Source organism: Pristis pectinata, chromosome 10 (assembly GCF_009764475.1).
Source record: "Pristis pectinata isolate sPriPec2 chromosome 10, sPriPec2.1.pri, whole genome shotgun sequence".
NCBI classification, from domain to species: domain Eukaryota; kingdom Metazoa; phylum Chordata; class Chondrichthyes; order Rhinopristiformes; family Pristidae; genus Pristis; species Pristis pectinata.
This window is the reverse complement of record NC_067414.1, coordinates 36,753,017-36,775,545: the sequence shown is the minus strand read 5'-3', so window position 1 is coordinate 36,775,545 and position 22,529 is coordinate 36,753,017. Positions and strand designations below refer to the sequence as shown.

General features: G+C 40.2%; 1 protein-coding gene and 1 non-coding gene across 2 annotated transcripts in view; one reads left to right on the top strand and one right to left on the bottom strand.

The window, feature by feature from the left end:
• The window catches only part of LOC127575191 (PC3-like endoprotease variant B), a 452,025-nt gene that overhangs the window by 72,466 nt on the left and 357,030 nt on the right, over nt 1-22,529 (top strand). The gene's annotated exons all lie outside the window — the stretch shown is intronic.
• Nucleotides 12,114-12,186, bottom strand: trnav-aac (transfer RNA valine (anticodon AAC)). Its single transcript has one exon. It is a non-coding gene; the product is annotated as a tRNA-Val (tRNA).

Genomic DNA, 22,529 nt, shown 5'->3' with positions numbered 1-22,529 from the left:
AAACAAAGGGAATATTTTTGGTAGGTTGAGACCAAATGAGTTAATGTAGCACTTTGAGTAGCAGTTCAAAGCACATCTGGCTATGTTGCCTGTCTAATGTGGTGTTAATGGCAAGGCTGTGAGACATGCCCAGCATGGTTGACTATGCTAACGGTAAAAAATCTGCCAAAATGGCATCAGGCAGAATTAGCAAGTTCTGATGCTGACAGAAAGAAAACATGAGTTACTTAAAATTGGAGAACTTGATATTGAGTCAGGAAGGCTGCAACATGCCCAGGTGGAAGATGAGGGGTTGTTCCTGAAGCTGTGTTGGTCCTGCTTATAATAGCACAGGAGACCACAGGAAGCCACAGACAGATTGGTCAGAGCCTTTAAAATTCTAGCAGGTAGATCTTTTGCTTATTTTCTCCCCACCATCCCCACAGCAAGAGGTGTTACCAAAGGGAATGAGGTAGTAAGTTGCCATCTTGAAATGCTGTGATCACACTAGCATGTGGTCAATTATGTTGGGCAATGGTGGTGAATGGCAGTGAGCGGTAGTGGGGTGACATTGTCAATGGATCGTGTAGCGGAGATAGAGAGTATAGTGGGAGTAGAGGACAGAGTGGTTCAGAGCTGTATGGTGGTGGGGCAGGGGTAAGTGAAAGAATCAAGGATGAAAGTGAATAATTTACTTTCCTTGCAGTGGTTCTGGTAAGATTATCTTAATCCAGTAGTGAGCAGCAAATGGCAATCCAGAGGACCACAAGCTCCAGGTTCCCCTACAGTGGAGTGAAAGGATGGGGACTACATCACCACCTCAGGCTACCATGTTTGCATCAGGGCAAGCATGACTCACACCAGGATGTACCCAGATGATATTATGGAATGAAGCAACACATCCTGTAAATGGCGTTTCCATGTGGAATAAAATTGGCTTCTAGTTGCATGGTGCTGAAAGAAAACAATTATGCAATTGAATTTCTAGGTTTATGTTTTCCTCTAAAAGCAATGGCAGGCATTACTAAACATCTCACCAACTTCTTTTCTTACACTGTTTAAAACTGAGAAGCAGGCCAGCATGGAAACATTCCTCGGGAAACCTAAAATCCTTGATATTAACATTTGATCTGAATTCTGATAGCATTTAAATATTTGCCACAGCAAAGGCTCTTTTCATTTACTAAATTAAATAACTTACCTTGGAAAGTAATCTTCATTTGCAAATCAGAACATTCCCTCAACCCTTCCACCCTCTCCCCTTGTACTTTCATTCCCATTTCCAATAAATTACTGGATGTGATAGAAATTTATGTGAATGTTATTTCAGAGCCACATGTTTTATTATAGGAGCTCTCTGCACAGAGGTACATGTCATGAAAGAGTGGTTTTTTCTCCCCCCTAGGCTAACATTCGCTCTTTCCATGGAAGCCTTCACTGTTATCTAAAACATTGCTGTCGGTGGGAAAAGTGACAACTGAATAACTATCAGACCTTTTATTTGCACTAACTTCTTAAAGCCAAACACATCCATATGCTATAACAGCAGAACATTTCAATCTTTTGTGGGCCCTGCAGTGTAACGATAATGGTAGATGAACCATTGTAGCAAGATGCCAATCACCATTTTGGTCGTGGGCCTCTCCTGTCAATGTAACTTAGGTCTCAGGCTTAACTGAATGGATGTTCTACACTTTCAGGAATAAAAATGTGCGGCCTTTGACCAAGTCCAGGTGTGGTAGGGAAGGAAAGCCTCCAAGCATGGGCCTGTCGTGATGGTGGAAGGTAGTGTCTGAACTAACTGAGGCCTGGGGTTGGTGATAGGGATCATCTAAATGGAGCCTATACTTACTGGGAGTGTGTGGATGGTGGGGATGTCTAAAAGGATTGGAGCCTGGTGTCAGGGAAGCAGGAGTGGGAGGAGTTTGGAATGATCAGGGCTTGGGTCATGGATGATGACTAGTCAGGTAGTTGGAGGCTGGAGGGAAAGATCAGGCCGTCCTCGGGGGGGATTGTCAGGATCAGAACTACTTTGACAGTTGGTAGGGGGGTCACTCAGGCATTGGAAGGGTTGGAAGGAAAGGAGGCACCTGATGGGATTCAGGGGATCAGATAATCAAAAGGTCATGGTGAGCAGGCCATTTGTTGAGTGGATTGGTGGGTTGTGGCGGGCAGGCTTGAATGACGAGAAGTAATTATGAGACTTGTGTTAAAGTGCCAAATACAGTGTTCCACAATGAAAGCATAGTGGCCCAAGGCATGCCCAAGGATAGTCGCACATTGGAAAACTTGGTTTCACTTCCAAGTTACAGAGTCATAGAGTTGCACAGCATGGAACCAGGCCCTTCAGCCCAATTTATCCATGGCGATCAAGATGTCTAACCAAGCTAGTCCCATTTGCCTGCATTTGGCTCATAACCCTCCAAACCTTTTTTTAAATCCATGTACCTGTCTAAATGTCTGTTAAACATTGTAACTGTTCCCATGACATCATCCTATGTGCAACTGATGCAGAAATTGCATCAGGGAAGTTATGATAACTTATGCCTTGAATTTTCCAGTTGAATTTCTAGTGTGTTGCCAAAATATAGAATCACAGCAAAGTTACAGCACAGGAAGGGCCATTCAGACCATCAATTTCAAGCCATGCCTTTGCAGAAGCAGCCCAGTTATTCCCACTACCGCACTCTCTTCCTACAGCCCTGTAATGTTTATTTTTCCCTTTCAAGTACTTCTTCAATTCCCCACTGAATGCCATTATTGAATCTGCTACTGATTCTCACTCTGAAAAAAATTGATTTTCGTTGATATAATAACTTATAAACAGCAGCATTTTGAGATTGAAATTCTAGACATATCTCTGCAAATTTTTCAGATAATCTGTGAACAACAAAGTCCCACTAAATAGTGAAGGTCAAATTAGTAATATGGGTCATATTAGAAATTAATCTCTGGGAGGGATAGCACTTACCCCATGCACTCTAAACAGGACTTTTAAAGAAAATTGATAGAGCCATTGCAGACATATGTTTTACTTGAAAACTGGTTAAATATTGAAATTGCGCATTGTTTATATACTTTGTAAATTAACATTCAAAAAGGAATCAGAAAGAAAATGTCTGACCACCCCCCCCCCCCCCCCCCAACACTTTGAGGCAGTGAAAATCCAGTTGGCATAAAAGAAGCTCAATGATATGAACATGTCCAGGAAATTACCAGTTACTAAACTGATTGGTAAATTGGTTCAAAGGTTTGCCATTCTCTAGAAATTGTCAACCTCAGATCTGGTTCCAAACATTCCATTCTCCCTCTATTCTCATCCCTTCCAAACAGCCCATATGTCTCTGATGGAGATCATTTATACTTGGATTTCCAGAAGGCATTCGATAAGGTGCCACAAAAAAGAATTATCCATAAGAAAACAATGCATGGAGTTGGGGGTAATGTATTAGCATGGATAGAGGATTGGTTAACCAACAGAAGGCAGAGATTTGGGATAAATGGGTGTTTCTCTGGCTGGCAATCAGTGGTGAGCAGAGTGCTGCAGGGGTCGGTGCTGGGCCCACAACTGTTCACAATGTACACTAATGATTACGAAGGGGGACTAAGTGTAGCATATCTAAGTTTGCTGATGACACTAAATTGAGTGGAAAAGCAAATTGACCAGAGGATGCAGAGAGTTTGCAGAGAGATATAGATAGGTTAAGTGAGTGAGCAAGGGTCTGGCAGATGGAGTACGATGCTGGTAAATGTGAGGTCATTCACTTTAGAAGAAACAATAGGAGATCAGATTATTATTTAAAAGGTGAAAGATTGCAGTATGCTGTTGTGCAGACAGACTTGGGTGTGCTTATGCATGAATTGCAGAAGGTTGGTTTGCAGGCGCAACAGGTTATCAAGAAGGCAAATAGAATGCTGGCCTTCATTGTTAGATGGATTGAATTTAACAGCAGGGAGGTTATGCTGCAACTGTACAGGGCACTGGTGAGGCCGCACCTGGAATATTGTGTGCCTTTCTGGTCTCCTTACTTGAGAAAAACTATACTGGCTTCAGACGCAGTGCAGAGGAGGTTCACCAGGTTGATTCTGGGGATGAGGGGGTAGGCTGCTGAGGAGATATTGAGTTGCCTGGGACTCTACTCACTGGAATTCAGAAGAATGAGAGGGGATCTTATGGAAACATTTAAAATTATGAAAAGGATAGATAAGATAGAGGCAGGAAAGTTCTTTCAACTGGTAGGTGAGATGAGAACTAGGGGACATCGCCTCAAGATTCGGGGGACTAGATTTAGGATGGGGATGAGGAGGAACTGCTTTTCCCAGAGAGTAGTGAATCTGTGGAATTCTCTGCCCAGCGAAGCAAAAGAGGCTACCTTATTAAATATATTTAAGACACAGTTAGACAGATTTTTGCATAGTAGGGGAATTAAGGGTTATGTGGAAAAGGCAGGTAGGTGGAGCTGAGTCCACGGCCAGATCAGCCATGATCTTATTGAATGGTGGCGCAGGCTCAATGGGCCAGATGGCCTACTCCTGCTCCTATTTATTATGTTCTTATATGGACTTGATCCTCCCTTTGCCTGTTATAGACATCTGTCAAATTATTTAAGACCACAATTTCAAATAATTCCAGTGCTTTAAGCCAATGTGCATAGCTTTGGTATTTCAAAATAGGAATCAGCGTTATGTCTCTTTTCAGCATTACTCAGTATGTGAGGCCACAAAGAGTGCCCTCAATATTCCAGATGAGACCTAACCAAGGTCTAAGATAAGGACAAACAGGTATGTTTCATTTTACAATGAATAGCTTTGTGAATACAGTTTAAAACCCTATTGACTTCAGATGCAGCTTCATCGTATTAATCTTGAACCTTTAGAGAATTACGAAACAAATTCTCTCTTTTTGCATAGGCTAGAGTAGCATGCACAATATGGTGATTGTATGTTTATCTTCTGACCCAGTCTGCATGCATAGTGCTGCACTGGTCTGTTAAATTCCAATTGATAAATTATTTTAAATTGTTTATATTTTGTTTTTATTTTAAGTATTGCAACAATATTTTAAAAAAGAAAAACTTAATTAAGGCAGACAAGCTGTCAGTGGCTTCACTGGTTTTGTAGCTCCAGGTCTTCAGTCTTTTTGTACATATATTTTTCGTTAGAATTAGGCTTCTGCATGATTTGATTTCAAATAAACAGCTGAAGTACCAAGGATGTTAGCAGAAAGATAGTGACTAGACTGAATAAGTAGCTTAGAGAAGCTTACAACATTATGAGGAATAAAGAGCAATGCAGAGATTTGAAGATCACACATATTAACACAGCAGCAGAGATTGGAAGCCAGTAAAGTAGGAGCAGTTTATATTGGGATAAATCAAATAACATTCCAAATAAAGCTGGAAGAACAAACAGTTGAAGAACAAGAGGAAGGGAACTGCACAACCTATGGAAACACATTAATGACATAGATCCTCAGGAATACTTTGACAAACCCAAATGCATTGTAAATAAAACAATTTTTTAACAGGCAACTATTTCAAAAGAAACACAGAAAAGTAGATACATTGGGTGAGAAATGTATCTGCACACCTTTTTTGCGGTGTTAACTTGTCATTTCATGGTTCCTTGACTCTATTTAAAAAGCTCTTAGAGATTGCAATATTTGTTAGTACTGGTTGGAAAACAGTGCTGTTGGGTCCCTTACAGCAATATCACTCTGATTTAAGGATAGTGGGTTTGATTGATCATATTTCTCACTGCTTCCACCATTTGGACCCACAACTGAGAGCTTATTAACCAGTACTTAAAGTACAAGCAAATAAAATTACCTGTACTGTTCCAGCTCCTGGAGATTCAAGGAGGCCACAGAGATGAGCATTGCCAACATTGTGTTTTGAAATGAATAACATGATAATGAATTAGCATAATGACAGACTATTTTCATTGAAGAACAGAACGTTCCTTCAAGTACAGGTCTGCTGGTTCTCCTAATAGTGACCTTGCAGAATTACAGCCAGGTGTTCCTGGCAGGAGGTTGTTAAGAAGGTCACTCTAAGAACAAAAGTCAAAATGACTGCATTGTGGAGAAGCCCAAAATACAGGCAAGTACCTCTGTCCACACTACCTGCTCCTTTGGTTGAAGGAAAAGTAGATAAAGTAGATGATGATACAAAGGTTGGTGATGTTGTGGATAGTGTAGAAGGTTACTGTAGATTACAACAGGATATTGATAGGATGCAGACCTGGGCTGAGAAGTGGCAGATGGAGTTCAACACGGAAAAGTGTGAAGTGATAAACTTCGGGAGATCAAATTTGAAGGCAGAATACAAGGTTAATGGCAGGACTCTTAGCAGTGTGGAGGAACAGAAGGATCTTGGGGCCCACGTCCATAGATCCCTCAAGGTTGCCGCGTAAGTTGATAGGGCTGTTAAGAAAGCATATGGTGTGTTGGCCTTCATTAGTCGGGGTACTGAGTTCAAGAGCCGCGAGGTAATTTTGCAACTCTGTAGAACTCTGGTTGGACCACACTTGGAGTATTGTGTTCAGTTCTGGTCACCTCATTATAGGAAAGATGTGGAAGCTTTAGAGAGGGTGCAGAGGAGATTTACCAGGATGTTGCCTGGATTGGAGAGCATGTCTTGTGAGGATAGGTTGAGCGAGCTAGGGCTTTTCTCTTTGGAGAGAAGGAGGATGAGAGGTGACTTGATAGAGGTGTACAAGATGATAAGAGGCATAGGTCGAGTGGATAGTCAGAGACTTTTTCCCAGGGCAACAATGGCTAACATGAGGAGACATAATTTTAAGGTGATTGGAGGAAGATATAAGTGGAATGTAAGGGGTAAGTTTTTTACACAGATAGTGATGGGTGCGTGGAATGCACTGCCGGCAGAGGTATCTGTGGGGGCAGATACATTAGGGACATTTAAGAGACTCTTAGATTGCCGCATGAATGATAGAGAAATGGAGGGCTATGTGGGAGGGAAAGGTTAGATAGAGCAGGATAAAATGTCGGCACAACATTATGGGCTGAAGGGCCTGTACTGCGCTGTAATGTTCTATGTTCTAAGTTTAGTCTGGTGGAACAGAACATGTAATTGAACTCTCTAATGTAGCAGTTATCTATATTAATGACAGTTGTTTGTAACTTCTAGAAGAACTGGCTTTTACTAATGCTGAAAGCTCAAAAAACAATATTTAAAGGGTCAATTATTATAAACCTACATTCACAATCTACTCTGCACACTGCTTACGCTGAGGATCAACTCTTCCTTGCATCTACACTCTACTGCAACCAAAGCCAGTTTACTGTATAATGCATATTTCTCTGGACCTTAATGGATGATGTGGACAGGCATAGTGTCTCCCACTTACAATTAGCTCCAGATTACCATAACACTCAACTTCCTAACTTCAGAAACATTCCAGTCTGCACTTGCCCCATTGTCTTCAGAATATATCTGTGCTGAAATGTTCTGAAGGCAAGCTAAATCAGGTCAATGCTGTCCTGTCTATTTGTTACTGTGATATCCTGTTTAACAAAAACCCAATTTTTATTTCTACTTGTAAGTGCTGATGATATTTATATTTCACGATAAAAGTGTGCAACATGCAAATTGGGCCAGCCAGAATTTACGGACCACTTAGGTTGCCAAAGCCATTATTACATTCTGAAGTTTCAAAAAAAAACCCAAGCCTATTTTTTATATATATGAAAAACATCATAGCTTGAAGGTCAACTAAAGTGGTTGCACATCCATTGAGTGGGGAAAGGAAGAGGTCTCATGTATTGATCAAACTTTAGGTTCAAAGAAGCTTGTATAGAAAGTTGTAAATTCGCAGGCAGTAACATGTGAGAGCAGGTGAGACCATTTGTGGAACGGGAATTGTCTATCTTGTACACCTTTTTATTGATGTGTGTAAAACAAAGAGTGAAACCGGAGTTAACCATGAGCGGGTATCAGGAACTGGAGAATGAATGGTTACCAGTGACGCAGACAAGGAGGTGGGGAGAGGGGGCGTGAACAGGTGCAAGAGTAATCACCATAGCTCTTGGAAAATTCATATTTATGCCAAGTGTTCAAGTCATGCCTCAGTTTTACATAGTCTTGATCAGACCATCTAGGGTAGTTTGTTCAGTCTGAACACCAAAGCCCAGGAAAAATATGCTGTTTTTGAAAGGGGTCAGCATTGATTCATCGGAGTGCTGCTCTGGATTAAATTATCAGGAGAAATTGCATGAACTTGGTTTGTATTCCATCGAGTTTAGGAGTTTGAGAGCTGCTTAAAATAGTTGAGTTGTTTGATAAGATAGATGCGGAGAAACTATTTCCTCTTGGGGGGCATCCAAAACATATTAATTAATGAGGAAGCATTTTGATGAAAGGGTGATGGAAAGCTGGAACTCCCATAAGGTTATGGACACTGGTGTAATTCACAGGATTGAGGCCAATACGTTTAGTTTGGAAAAGGATATCACATGATCTGAAACAAAGGCAGTTAAAGGGAGTTGAGGTGCAAATCAGCTGCAATTTAATTGAATGGCAGAACAAGCTTGAAGGTTGAATGACCTCCTCCTGTTCCTATGAGTCACCCACTATAGCCAGATAGCTATAAAACTGGCACATTAATTTACAGAACAGAGACAAACCAGGCTATGTTTTTGATGTACTTTTCTGCATTAAATTGTAATGCACACAAATAGCTCTCACTTATACCACTACCACAGTTTGGATCTGAATGCTTCCTTTGATCTTCTAATGCAGATCTGTTTTTCAGAAGATGAAAGGGAAAATTGGCCACATTGAATAGCATCATTGCAACTAAGATGTTGTTGTATGAAGAGCCAAATAAAAGGGACCTAGTGTAGTTTTAAATGGCCTTTTTTGTTTGAGAAAAAATATAGAATCGCTCTATTGCAGTTTTTAATGGCTGGCTGTAAGTGAATCTATTCACAGTGGAGACTCTATAGTGTCTCCCACTTAAATGGTGCGAAGGGAGGACAGTTATGTTATTTTGAGGGAATAGGCAGCACACATTCAAGCATTAGTATCTCTCAAGTGGCTTTTAGCTGTAGTCCTTCAATAAATCTATGCACCCAATTGAATTTCACCCAAGTGAAAAGACACCACTGAATTCTGGGCACACTGTCTGGTGTGAGGAATGGATGGAAGCTATTTACTAATTGTCACATAAAATCAGCACATGTTCAACACACAGAATGTGGGAACATGTAGAAAAAACATTGGGGAAGTCATGTGTTACATCACTGTGACAAATGAGTGGGAGTACATAAATATGATAAACCATGAGAATGAAATATATTTTTAATAAAATCAGCAGTAAACTTATTTTTAAGTTAGAAAGCTAGAAATGACTTTGGGCTATAATTATGGATGAATGCTTAACCTATTTGTAGAGTTTCATTGCCACAGTTTCAACAGAGATATTAATCCACTGAGTTTAACATTTCCCATCAATATTGTAGTGAGAAGAAAATATACATTTGCATTAAGCCTTCCTCCCCTATTGGTGTAAACATTAATTTCTTGTGTTTTAATTACTTCCATAAACATTTTTATTGGTGACTCCTGGTCAATTTTTTACAATACCTATGTTTGTTTTGAATATTGATGTTATTTATATTGACAGAAGGCAAAGACACCGTAACTGCAATAGAACACAGAACACAGAATATCAAACAGTACAGTGCAGGAACAGACCCTTTAGCCCACCATATCTGCACTGACCACGATGCCAATCTAACTCATCCCATGTGCCTGCACATGGTCTGTATCCCTCTGTTCCCTACCTGTTAATGTGTCTGTCTAAATGCCTCTTAAATGCTGTTACCATATCTGCTGCTACCTTCTCTGCTGGCAGCATGTTCCAAGCACCTACTGCTTACTGTGTGAAAAAAACTTGCCTTGCACATCTCCTTTAAATTTTCCTTCTCTTACCTTAAACCTTGCCCTCAAGTAGTTGACATTTCTCCATTTGAGAAAAAGACTCTATCTACCATATCTATTCTTTATCAGGTCTCCCCTCAGACTCCGACACTCCAGTGAAAACAATCCAAGTTTGCCCATCCTCTCCTTATGGCTAATACTCTCCGATCCAGGCAACATCTTGGTGAACCTCTTCTGCACCATCTCCAAAGCCTCCACAACCATCCTGTAATGTGTCAACCAGAACTGCACACAAGACTCCAAATATGGCCGAGCCAAAGTTTTGTACAGCTGCAACACGACTTCCCAACTTTTATACTCAATGCCTCGAGCGATGAAGGCAAGCATGCCATATGCCTTCTTTACCACTCTATCCACTTTTATTGCCACTTTCAAGGAGCTCAGGACTTGCATCCCAAGATCCCTCTGTACATCAGTGCTTCTAAGGGTCCTGGCATTTACTGTATACTTTCCTCTTGCATTTGACTTGCCAAAGTGCAACACCTTGCACCTGTCCAAATTAATCTCTATCTGTCATTTTCCACCCAAACTACCAATTGATCCAAATCCCACTATATCCTTTGACAACCTTCCTCGCTATCCACAACTCCACCAATTGTTGTGTTGTTTGCAAACTTACCAATCAAACCACCTACATTTATTCGGCTGTTTCTTGAAATGATGTTTGAATTTATATAGCAGGAATGTCCTCAACTTGCTTTTTTTTTGCTGCACTGCCCAGTACTTCTGTGCCAGAGATTTAGACCCTTTGAGAGAGAACTGATCTGAAGCAGCTGTGCGATGATTATACGCATGCATAGCAAATTATGCTAGACATATTTTGTGCAGTTTGTAAGATCACAATATAGGTTTGAATCCAGAAGGGTCTTCAATAAATTTGATATTCTGCTTCCAGATTACCAACATTTCTATTCTGACATCAACTTGTTTTGGAAATGAGTCTAGTATTTAGGAATCAAACATTTCTTGAAAAACTGCTTGACACTGAGCTGAAGATTGTGCTCATGTCATCAAGGGTGCAAGAAAGTACAATATGAGAAACCATGAGAACAAAATATGTTTATAACAATCAGCAGTAATCTTATTGTTAAATTATAAAGCTACAATTTACTTCAGCCTGTAATTGTAGATGAATGCTTAACCTATTTCAATAGCAGGGATTAACACCAATTGGGATTTACATCTTCATCATTAAAGTTAGCTCTATAAAGTGCACAAATGCACTAAACATTCTTCCTCTATGATTGTTAACATTAATTTAAAACCTACAATATACTTCACTAAACATTTTGTTTGCTGATACTTTTAATCTTCAACTAGATTTTATACTGTAACCCAGAACCTTCTGTTCTGCAATCCTGGAATATCAGTGAGTATTATTTCAGATTCCCTTTCTGTCTTCAGTTGAGGATTATGTGTAACATTTTGGTGATTGTAGTCCTTTCCAGGAATTAATATCATTGGTCTCCTCAACTGCTTTTGGAGTTTGGACATATTCTTTATGTTGTGGTAGCTAGGAGGTTATGTGGAATCTTTTTTTCCCTAAAATACTTTATTCATAAAGCATTTAGTAATACCATAGGTACATGACATTATCTTCATTCCTTCTACCAAGCAATTCAATACATTCAGTCCAAACGAAGGGTCTCGACCCAAAACATTGACTGTCGTCTCCCTCCGTAGATGCTGCCTGACCCGCTGAATTCCTCCAGCATTTTGTCTGTTGCTCCAGATTCCAGCATCTCCAGCTTTTGTGCCTCCAATTCAATGCATTTACTTACAATATTTCAATGCCATTAATGTTTCATTCTTAAAGATTCCATCAATGAAATGTTTGAAAGATAAGATGCTTATTTATTAGTCACATGTACATCGAAACACACAGTGAAATGCATGTTTATGCTTTACTGGGAATGTGCTAGCAGCAGCCCGGAAGTGTCGTCACTCTTATGGCGCCAACATAGCATGCCCACAGCTCCTAACCTGTACGTCTTTTTGGAATGTGGGAGGAAACCGGAGCACCCAGAGGAAACCCACGCAGACACAAGGAGGATGTACAAACTCCTTACAGACAGCGGCCGGAATTGAACCCGGGTCACTGGCGCTGTAATAGTGTTACGCTAACCCTGCCGCCTATACACTACCATGCCACCTATAAAGATTTCAGAATGTTTCTGCCTGGTTTCGAACCAGGGACCTTTCGCGTGTTAGACAAATGTGATAACCACTACACTACAGAAACGCTTCTCCCCCATCCCCTCAGGCCTGAAAGGCCTGACCCCTCAGTGTCCAGTGGCAGTATGACCCTAGATTATAGTCTTTCCTCACAGCCCCATTGCATTGAAGGCAACGGGCTTCAGTGTGCCCCTTAGCACATATTCCTGCACTTTGGGATCTGCCAGTTGGCAGCATTCATTTATGAAGAATATATTTTCCAAAAGTAAACTTTGTTCACAAAAAAATACAGTAATAGATTCAGGGCACATCATTATCTTCATTCACTGTATCAAGCTATTTAATACATTCACTTACAAAGTGTCAAAGTCACGAATGTTTCATCCCCAAACAGTCGATGTTTGTTTCAGTATGCTTCCCTGGGAATAGTCTGTAGAACACAGAGTCTGTGTAATGCAGCTGCTTGGGACGAACTTCAACAAAGACCACTGCATCCCTTTCCAGATCTTCTTGGCAAACATACAGTCCACAAGGAGGTGGATGACTGTCACATTGGCACTGCAGCCACCTCAAGGACAGTGTGCAGAGATTGAGACTCTGTGCATGAAGGATCTGACAGAGGAGGCTCTTCTCACCACCAGCCAAGTGAGGTCTTGGTGTTTTTTGACAGTTTTGGTGATGAAACATTCTGCCAAATGACTTTGGCAATATGTTGGTAGTATCCAGTGCCTCCCTCTCCTGCAAAGCCTCCAGGACATTCTGTGGGGACCTCTGCCCGATTGTCTAGTGGTCAAAGGTGTTTTTACTCAGAAACCTTTCTATGAAGCACAGGTGGCATGCATAGTCCATCTAAATGGACAGCAATACAGCCAGGTCCATCCTTTGCAACATGGGGAACAGGTAAAACCTCAGCATCCATTGGTGTTTCTTCTTGCATCACCACTTCTTGATGCAACCACACACAAAAGGGGGGTCATCAAGATAAGGGCTAAGCTGAGTAATATTTTCCTCCATTTTCTGGAGAGCCGTATACCACATCCCTGCAGACATATTCCATTTGGATCTCTGAATCAAATGCAAGATGGCTTGGTGAACTGCTGCACAGGGTATGAACTATACCCACCACACTTACAGCAACACCGAGAGTACCTCACACCTGATGACCTGGATGATATCCTGCTGTCATTAGGTAGCACTACCCCACATTCCCAACTTCTGTTTCACTAGTTGCAGTTGTGGAGAATTTTTTTTCTCAAAGTATACTTTATTCATAATAAATACAGCAAATACAATCAGAACCAACATCACTAGTATTTCATCCTTAAATATTGCATCAGTGAAATGCTTGACAGGCTTTTACACAGGCCCTAGCCCCTGAATGTCCACAAATGTTCCCCAAGAAATTGTTGACCACAACTACAAATCGCCAAGGTGAAACTGAAGTTGGGAATGTAGGAGCAGTGCTCCCACTCAGTGGTGTGAAAGATCTTGCAGTTATAAAGGATGACCTAGCTCAGAGGATTTGAACTAATTATATAGCAGTAAAATCCAGATTGCTGCTTCATTTGTTTATTTCTGCCTTACATTTCTTGGATGCAGTGAGCAGTGAATTAACCATCATCTTTATGTTATCTTCAACTCCCCCCACGCAATTTCCATCTTTCCCATAGCATACATATGCTATTTTTACTTATGTGCAGTGGTTTGAATTTCTCTGTTTTGAGCACAGTGATTAACTTTAGTTCAGTGGCAGTAATCTTAGAGCTAAGTAACAGATTCAAACTTTTACCTGGTTAATATTTTAGACAAGCACAGAGGGAAGACTTGTGCTGCTGCAGGAACCATCTTTCAAATGCACAGTTAAACAGAAGCCCCATTTGTCCTCTCAGTTGGGCATCAAACATTCTATAACACTATCTGAACAAGAATAGGGAAGTTCTCTTTTTGCAAATTAGTCAGTATGCTCATCTTCAAAGCAATAGTAACTACAATCCAAAAGTTTATTTTATTGATTATGAAGAGTGTTGGAATGTCTTGACAACATCAAAGTCACGACATGAAAAACAAGTCCCCCCTCTTAATTTGCCATTGACCAACTCGGACAAACACCATTCTATGATCTTCACAAACACTTCTGAGTTCACATTGTAGTGTCCTTTATGTACAACTGGAACAGGGGGTTGTTAGAACAGTTACCCCAGTTTTTATTTATTAGGTTCCATTACCTTATACAACTGTCCTCTGGTCTAATTCAGATCATTACTTAATTTTAACTTCTGCATTAAGATTTGCAAAGTATATCATACAGTACTTTAACAGTAGAAAGTATGCCAGTAAATTGATATATGTAATTGGTTCTTCCCTTTATAAAGTGTTTAAGAGGGTTAAAACAACAAGGGTCATAGCCTAATGGTTGTTATATTATGGTGAAGTTACTTTGATCAGCAGCTAGAGGCCTTGGACCATGGATACAGAACTATGAATTCAAACTCCCACTCTGCAGACGAGGAGTTTAGGTTGAAGTAATAGAAGAAACCTGGAATTTTAAAAAGAGCTGGTCTCAGACATGATAACGATAAAGCTGTAGTAAAAGCACATCTGGTTCACTGATATTCTTCAGGAAAAAGAGGAACTTTCAGTTCAAGAGTATCAAGAATGTTGTGAATAAAAAAAAGGATGGATCGACTTTTTCTGAAGCCATTGGCTCTCATGTATTCATTTACTTCCAAATAGAGGATTCTTTCACTTTTCAGTAATTGATCCCATATATTATCCAAATACTGAGTTAAATTGATAGGTCAGGAGTCACAGAAAATGGAATCAATTAGTCTGTTGAAATTTTCCAAACATTCATTGACAGCCTCAAAGTAGACGCCATGACTTCAGAAGCTTGTTCCTCAACAGTTTCTTGGTATGTCGTCCATCAGTCTCAGAGAATTCCAGCAAATATTCCAATACAGATATTTCAGGAATATTGGTGTTTCCTAGTCTATGTTCAAGGTTCCCACAGATGTGTAGAAGTCTTGAACCTCCTGGCCTCTCCTCACCACCAGTTCTCTGAGTATGCTCAAATATTGGGCTGCACATGGAGTCCTCCAGCAGTTCTCCTGGGTATTTATGTACCAAGACTATGGTAGATATAGGAACATTAAGTTCATTGATTGGAATGCAGAGAAATGAATGCAATAAACTTTGGTAAGCATGTCATAACTTTTTTAATTAATTAAATTGTGAAATGTCTTAACTGTTTAAAAGTGTTTTAAAACAAATAATAAAAAATAATTAGTTCATTGATTTAAAAGTTTTCTGATGTTCCTGAATGACAGGGACAAATATAACATTCACAGTCTTTGAACGTTGGCTTAGCCAAGGAAACAGCTTAGCTGTTCCATTTTTCAATGTTTTTTGTGTGTTTCATGGGCAGAGCTAGTTCTGAACCAGTCATGTGGTGGCATTATGTTGTGTAAGGCCCTACTGCCAAACAGACATCACCACTTTGAATCAAGGTGTCTTCAGGTAGCAAGTCAATATCAGCTGATCCAGAAAGTGCAAGACTGTGCTTATCACACAAGTCAGCTGCGAATGTGGGTGGTTCACCACTGACAGCATGCTCTCGCCCAATAGGGTGTGTAACTAAGAGCTTGATTAAAGACATTAATGTAAATGCAATTGAATTTTGGAAGATAGTTCCAAATGTTACAACACAGATGTACTGCCACAAATGTTGGGATGAACAGAATGTAAAAGAATTCAGAACTGGAGGATTGATGGATTCTTGTAGCGTAATGCAGAGACCTAAATGCACAGTGAAGAATTTCCCGTAAGTACTATGTTCCAGAATTCCCACCCTAAACCAATCTAACTCTCCACCCTCCTCTCCTTCCTTCAGGACCATTCTTAATAAATGCTTCTTTGACGCCGATGGTCATAACTCCTGATAATTTCTTCAGCAGTGCCCACTTTCCTCTATATCCTCATGAAGTGCCTCACGATGAAATTTGACCCTTAAATGTGTCAACTATATTCAAGTTGTTAAAAATGGTAAAAAATGTTGATGATGAACTAATGCAAAAAAGGTCACCTCATTACAGTCACAAGAACTAATTTCCTTGGAGGAAATAGATCGGCTGTTTTTGAACAAAAAAGAACAATATTGCATATTCGAAGGAATTTCTAAGCCATGTCCCTTGCTTGTTTATAGGTACTGTACATCCAAAAATTCAGTGTCTGAGCCTCACAAACACACCATATTCTATGCTGATGATGCTAACTGTAAGCAGCTATTAACAAGCACAATATCTGTTTGTAAGTGACCAGAACAACACAAGAATGACTAATGATATTAAATTATGTATTTAATTGCCCATCCCTAATTGCCCTTGAGAAGGTGTTGGTGAGCTGCCTTCTTGAATCGCTGCAGTCCTTGATGTGATCTATACTCACAATGCTGTTAGAGAGGGAGTTCCAGGATTTTGACCCAGCGACTGTGAAGGAACACTGATATATTTCCAAGTCAGAATGGTGTGTGGCTTGGACGGCAACTTTCAGATGGTGGTGCTTCCATACTTTTGCAAGCCTTGTCCTTCTAGCTGGTAGAGGTTGTGGGTTTGAAAGGTGCTGTCTAAGGAATCTTGGTGAGTTCTGCAGTGCATCCTGTTGATGTTACAAACTGCTGCTACTGTGTGTCGGTGGTGGAGTGAGTGAATGGTTGCAGATGGGGTGTCTATCAAGTGGGCTGCTCTGTGCTGAATGGTATTGAGCTTCTTGAGCTATTTTTCAGCCACAAAAACAAGATTGTGATTGGTTTGCTTCGTTTCTCGGTATTATTTCTATCTCTTGTTTTGCAACCAGAAGAAGTACAGTATTTTGAAAATAGTTTCATGCTTATTATTCTGCTGCTAAGAAATTTGTCTCCTGATGCAAGTTAACAGCTCCTCAACCTTCAAAGTTTAATGGAGAAAGAATTTGATATTTTGAATTATTTTCATACAGTTAACAAATGAAAGAAACTCTGAGTTGAATTGGTGGCCATCTGTTTGAGAAATATTCTCTAAATATCCTTATAATTAATGAAAAAGCCATTATAAATTCATCATTTATTAACCCCTCAATTGCACAAGCTGCAGGGGCCTATTTTGTCCTAATTGCATTCATTTGGTGCTGGCAGTAATATAGAATACAATATCGAACAAATGATCTTTTAATTTATACCAATCAGCACAGCTTGTGTACTGCTAACATCTTTTTCTGCTGCCTTGTTTTCATAGGAGCATCAGTCTCCAAGCTAGAGATTGAGTAGGGTGTATGGAAGTGGAAACTGTGTAGAATTGGGCCTGTTTGTTTGTAAGAGAATTAGGTTGAATTATTTGGTCCAAGAGATCAAAAATGTTAATGATGTGGTTTTGATGTTGTATCAGTTACAACACTGGATTAGAGTCATTGGGTTATACAGCATGGAAACAGGCCTTTAAGCCCAATTCGTCCATTCTAGTCTCATTTCCTCATGTTTGGCAGATATTTCTCTATACATGTACCTGTCTAAATGCCTTTTAAGCATTGTAATTTTACATGCCTCTGCCTCTTCCTCTGGCAGCTCATTCCATATATCCACCACCCTCTGTATGAAAAAGTTACCCCTCAGATCCCTCTTAAATCTTTTCTCTCTCACCTTAACTGTGTGCTCTCTCGTGCCCTACACTTGAAAAAAAGACTATGACCATTCACCTTATCTATTCCCCTCATGATTTTATAAATCTCTATAAGGTCACCCCTCAGTCTACTATGCTCTAGGGTAAAAAGTCCCAACCTATCCAGTTTCTTCTCATAGCTCAAGCCCTCCAATCCCGGTATTAAAGTGGCAACTATATAAATCCAGTAAACTCATTCTGGGTATGTTTTACCTCTCATCAACAATGTTTATTGAAATTAATAGATGATTTGAGTAAGTTCCATAGAGGTGAAATCCATGAAGATTTTTAGTGACAATTTTCAGTTATATTTTCCCACATCTATGCACCTTAAATAGGTATTGTCATCAAATGGATGTGACATCAGCAAAACTAAAGAGTTGATTGTTGACTTCAGGAAGGGGAAGGAGGGTGAACATGCGTCAGTCTACATTGGGGGATCGGCAGTGGAGGGAGTCAGCAGCTTTAAATTCCTGAGCGTTAACATATCGGATGACCTGTCTTGGGCCCAGCACATTAGATGCAATCATAAGGAAAGCACGCCAGTGTCTCTGCTTTCTTAGGAGGTTAAGGAGGTTCGGCTTGTCACTGAACACTCTAATAAACTTCTACAGATGTACGGTTGAAAGTATCATGATTGGTTGCATCATGGTCTGGTACAGCAATTCGAATATGCAGGAACATAGGAAGCTGTGGAGACTAATGGACTCTGCCCAATACATCACAGGCACATCCCTCCCCATCATCAGTAGTACTGTATCTACAGGAGGTGCTGCCTCAAGAAGGCAACTTCCATCATCAAAAGTCCCCACCATCTGGGCCAGGCCATCTTGTCACAGCTACCATCAAGCAGGAGGTACAGAAGCCTGAAGTTCCACATCACCACGTTCAAGAACAGCTACTTCCCTTCAATCATTCAGTTCTTGAAACAACTGTCAAAACCCTAATCACTACAGTTTAGCAACACTATGACCACTTTAATCACTTTGCACTAAAATGGACTTTGTTTTCTTTTGTTCTAATTGTGTCCTTTCTTGTAAAAAATGCATATAATTTATGTTTTTTTTGTGAATGTTCTTCCTCATATGTTGGTATGTGCCTGTGATGCTGCTGCAAGTAAGTTTTTCATTGCACCTGTGCATACATGTACTTGTGTATATGACAATAAACTCGACTTTGACGTTGACTTTGATATTGCAAGGAAAAGTGCATAGAAAGGCTGAACTAATGAGAAAAAAATAATTATTTAAGTGAACAATAACTGAGATTAACCTGTGAAGCTACGTCGTAAATATACCCATGTAGTGCATCTTACCTGTACTAGAAATAGAAAGGGCAATTTTCATGACTTTATGTCAAAGGGGGCACTATTTCCTGTATCCTAATCATGGTAAGGGGACCTCTGACTTCAGTTCTCGTGAGTGTTTTCAGTTGACTCAAGAGAACTAGTCAGTGGTCTGCGTACCTCTGAGGATTGCCCAGGAGTCCCTTTTAATTTTTACCGATCATCAGACCAGGGAGTTGAATTGATGAACTTAAGTCTTCTGATATTTGGATATAAATCAAGGACTCCAGTCACGTTAGCATCCCCTCCCCCCAGCCCCCTCCAGACACCATGCTCTGCCAGGTGGCTGATCTGCAGCTTGGGACTGTGTAAAAAGTTAGACCTGATCATGCAAGGCAGAATCGTGTTATTGATAATGTTAATCTTGTTTTTAATCACTCATCGAAGCAGTAGTAACAATGTTGCTGAGGAGTGATCAAGAGCACTGGATAATGATCTGGAGACATAAGTTCATCCCACAATGAACTTTGTGGAACTTAAATTCAGTTAATGAAATAAAACTGATATATATATATATATATATATGCCACTGTGTATTGAATCATTTCCTGTTCTGAACCATATGTGACTCCAAATCCATGGCAATATATTTTAGTAGCAGTCCATTTAGTAGGAGTACATGAGTAAACGAGTCAGTTATCCAAACCATTTTGAGTAGTTCAGCAGATGGTTCACCATCTCCTTCTTGGACTAGTTAGGACTGGTGAATAAATGCTAAAATAAAAGCCAATTAATGAAATAAATATTATTCAAGTTCAAGTTCATGTATATTGCCATAGGCATATATGCCCAGGGTATAAATGCCATGAAAATTAGCTTTTTGCAGCAGCAGCACAGTACATTACAAACATGACAAACATAAATTACATAAACTTAAATTAATATAAAATCATACATAACTTACATGACAAAATACACAAAAGTAAACATACCGACATTAGTGCAAGTTGAGGGAAATATAGTCTGAGGTAGAATTAGGGTTTTTCAAGTTAGTTCAAGAACCTGATGGCTGTGGGGAGAAACTGTTGTTCAACTTTGAGGTGTGAGCTTTCAGGCTCCTGTACCTCCTGCCTGATGTCAGCAATGAGAAGCTGGCATGGTGGGGGTCCTTAATGATGGATGTAACCTTCCTGAAACATTGCCTCTTATAGATGTCCTCAATGGTGGGGAGCACTGTACCCATGATGGAACTGGCTGAATCCACCACTCTCTGTAGCCTCTTGCATTCTTGTGCATTGGAGTTCCCATACCAGGCCACAATGCAATCTGTCAATTCATAGTAACTCCTTTCTAACATTTGTACTTACTCCCTCCCTCCCCCATCTGAAACCCCACCTCCACTACCATACACATATCAGCCCTATTCACTTTCATTTTGAAGTAAGTAACTCCCATCTGTGTAGAGATGACAATAAACTCGACTTTGACTTTGACTTTGACATTGACCTTGGCTATTGGATCTCAAAGAATACCAAGTTTCTACTGATATGGATAGTAGCTTGGAAGTAGAGGCTTTGCTCTCTGAAGGAACATGGGTCCCATTTTGCAAACAATGTTGTAGAAACAGCAACAGGACAAATGATCAATTAACTTATTTTTGGTAATATTGGAAGAAGGACATTGGCCAACAAAAATTACATTTAGATATTTGCATCACTTTTCATAACACATTTTGGAATAACCTAGTATGGAATAAGGTCATCTTTTTTTGTAATGAATATTCAGTAATCCCTTCAGTTTAAGTACAACAAAGACCCATTACTTTGTAAATATAATGTCCCCTCCTCACTATGTTTTCTCTTTCTTTAAAATTCATATATTATTCCTTAACTGCTCAATTTACTGGGCTAGGCTTTCAATTTCTCAAACAACCCCACATCAGCATTCCCAAGCAGTGATTTTCTCACAGGTTTTGAACAGTGCAAGGGAGGAAGTAATTTGGGGATGTATTACGTGATATTTCCCATCTCCACTTTTGTGACCTCCCATGACCTGTGAAGCTGCACCTGCCCATGTGACAAAACCTAAATAGTAGAAAGGTATCTTGCAGGGTATCTTTCACCATGTTTAGTTCAGGACTGTCTGTTAGGCTCTGGCATCCTGCATTCCAAATTTGGTATAGGGACATCAGGACTGACCTTGAAGAAAGTTCCTTACATGTACCCTTAGAACACCGCCTTGCATGGGCTACCTGACATTAGAAGACAATTTTCCCCTTTTTTGAAGTCATTAGCTGGTGGTCCAATGTGAAATAAAGATGGTAAAAGCTGAACTACACTATTTGAAAAGGGAAAGAAAAGAAAGACTTTTATTTCTGTCTTTTGGAGAGTAAACACGCTTTCTAATGTAGGACATATAACAGCTAATCTGCACACAGCAAACTGTACAAATAGAAAGAGCTGATAATCTTTACTAATTATGTAAACTGAGGGATCAGTATTGGCCAGGTTACCAGGGTAACACCCCTGCTCTTCAAAATACTGCCATGGGATCTTTGACATCCTCTTAGATGAGCAGGCAAGATCCTAATTTAGCAAATTATGCCAACAGTGCAGTACTCCCATAGTACTATAATGGAGTGTGACTTGAACATAGAACATGCTTAATATGTGGCAAAAGAACCAACTGAATCATGGCTGAGGAATAATGGGAGCATCCAGAATGGAAAGAAGCAATAAAGCTTGAACCAGAAACAATGACGAAAGGCAAAACATCTCTGAAGTTTTGGGTACATTCCAGAATGAAATTATCTAACATATAGTTCCTGGTCCTTATACAGCGGGACATGGCATAAGAAGCTAAGGAGAGATAATATCAAGTAACCATGAAAATGCACAATGGGCAATATTCACAAGATCACAAGACAAGGGAGCAGAAGCGGGCCATTCGGCCCATCGAGTCTGCTCCAAGGAAAAGGGAAAAAGAAATGGGGTGGGAAAAAAAAACTATTCTAATCCCATTTTCCAGCCTTATGCCCATATCCCTTGATACCCTGACTATTTAGATATCTGTCTATCTCCTCCTTGAACACCCCCACTGATCTGGCCTCCACTGCTGTGCGTGGCAAGGAGTTCCACAATTTCACCACCCTCTGGGTAAAGAAATTTCTCCTCATCTCTGTCTTGAAACTGTACCCTCTAATTCTAAGATTGTGCCCTCTGGTCCTGGACTCGCCCACCAAGGGAAACAGCCTAGCCACATCTACTCTATCCTTTCCTGTCAACATTTTAAATGTCGCTACGAGGTCCCCTCTCATCCTTCTGTACTCCAGCGAGTACAGTCCAAGAGCCGACAAACGCTCATCATACGTAAGCCCTTTCATTCCCGGAATCATTCTCGTAAATCTCCTCTGAACCCTCTCCAACGTCAGCACATCCT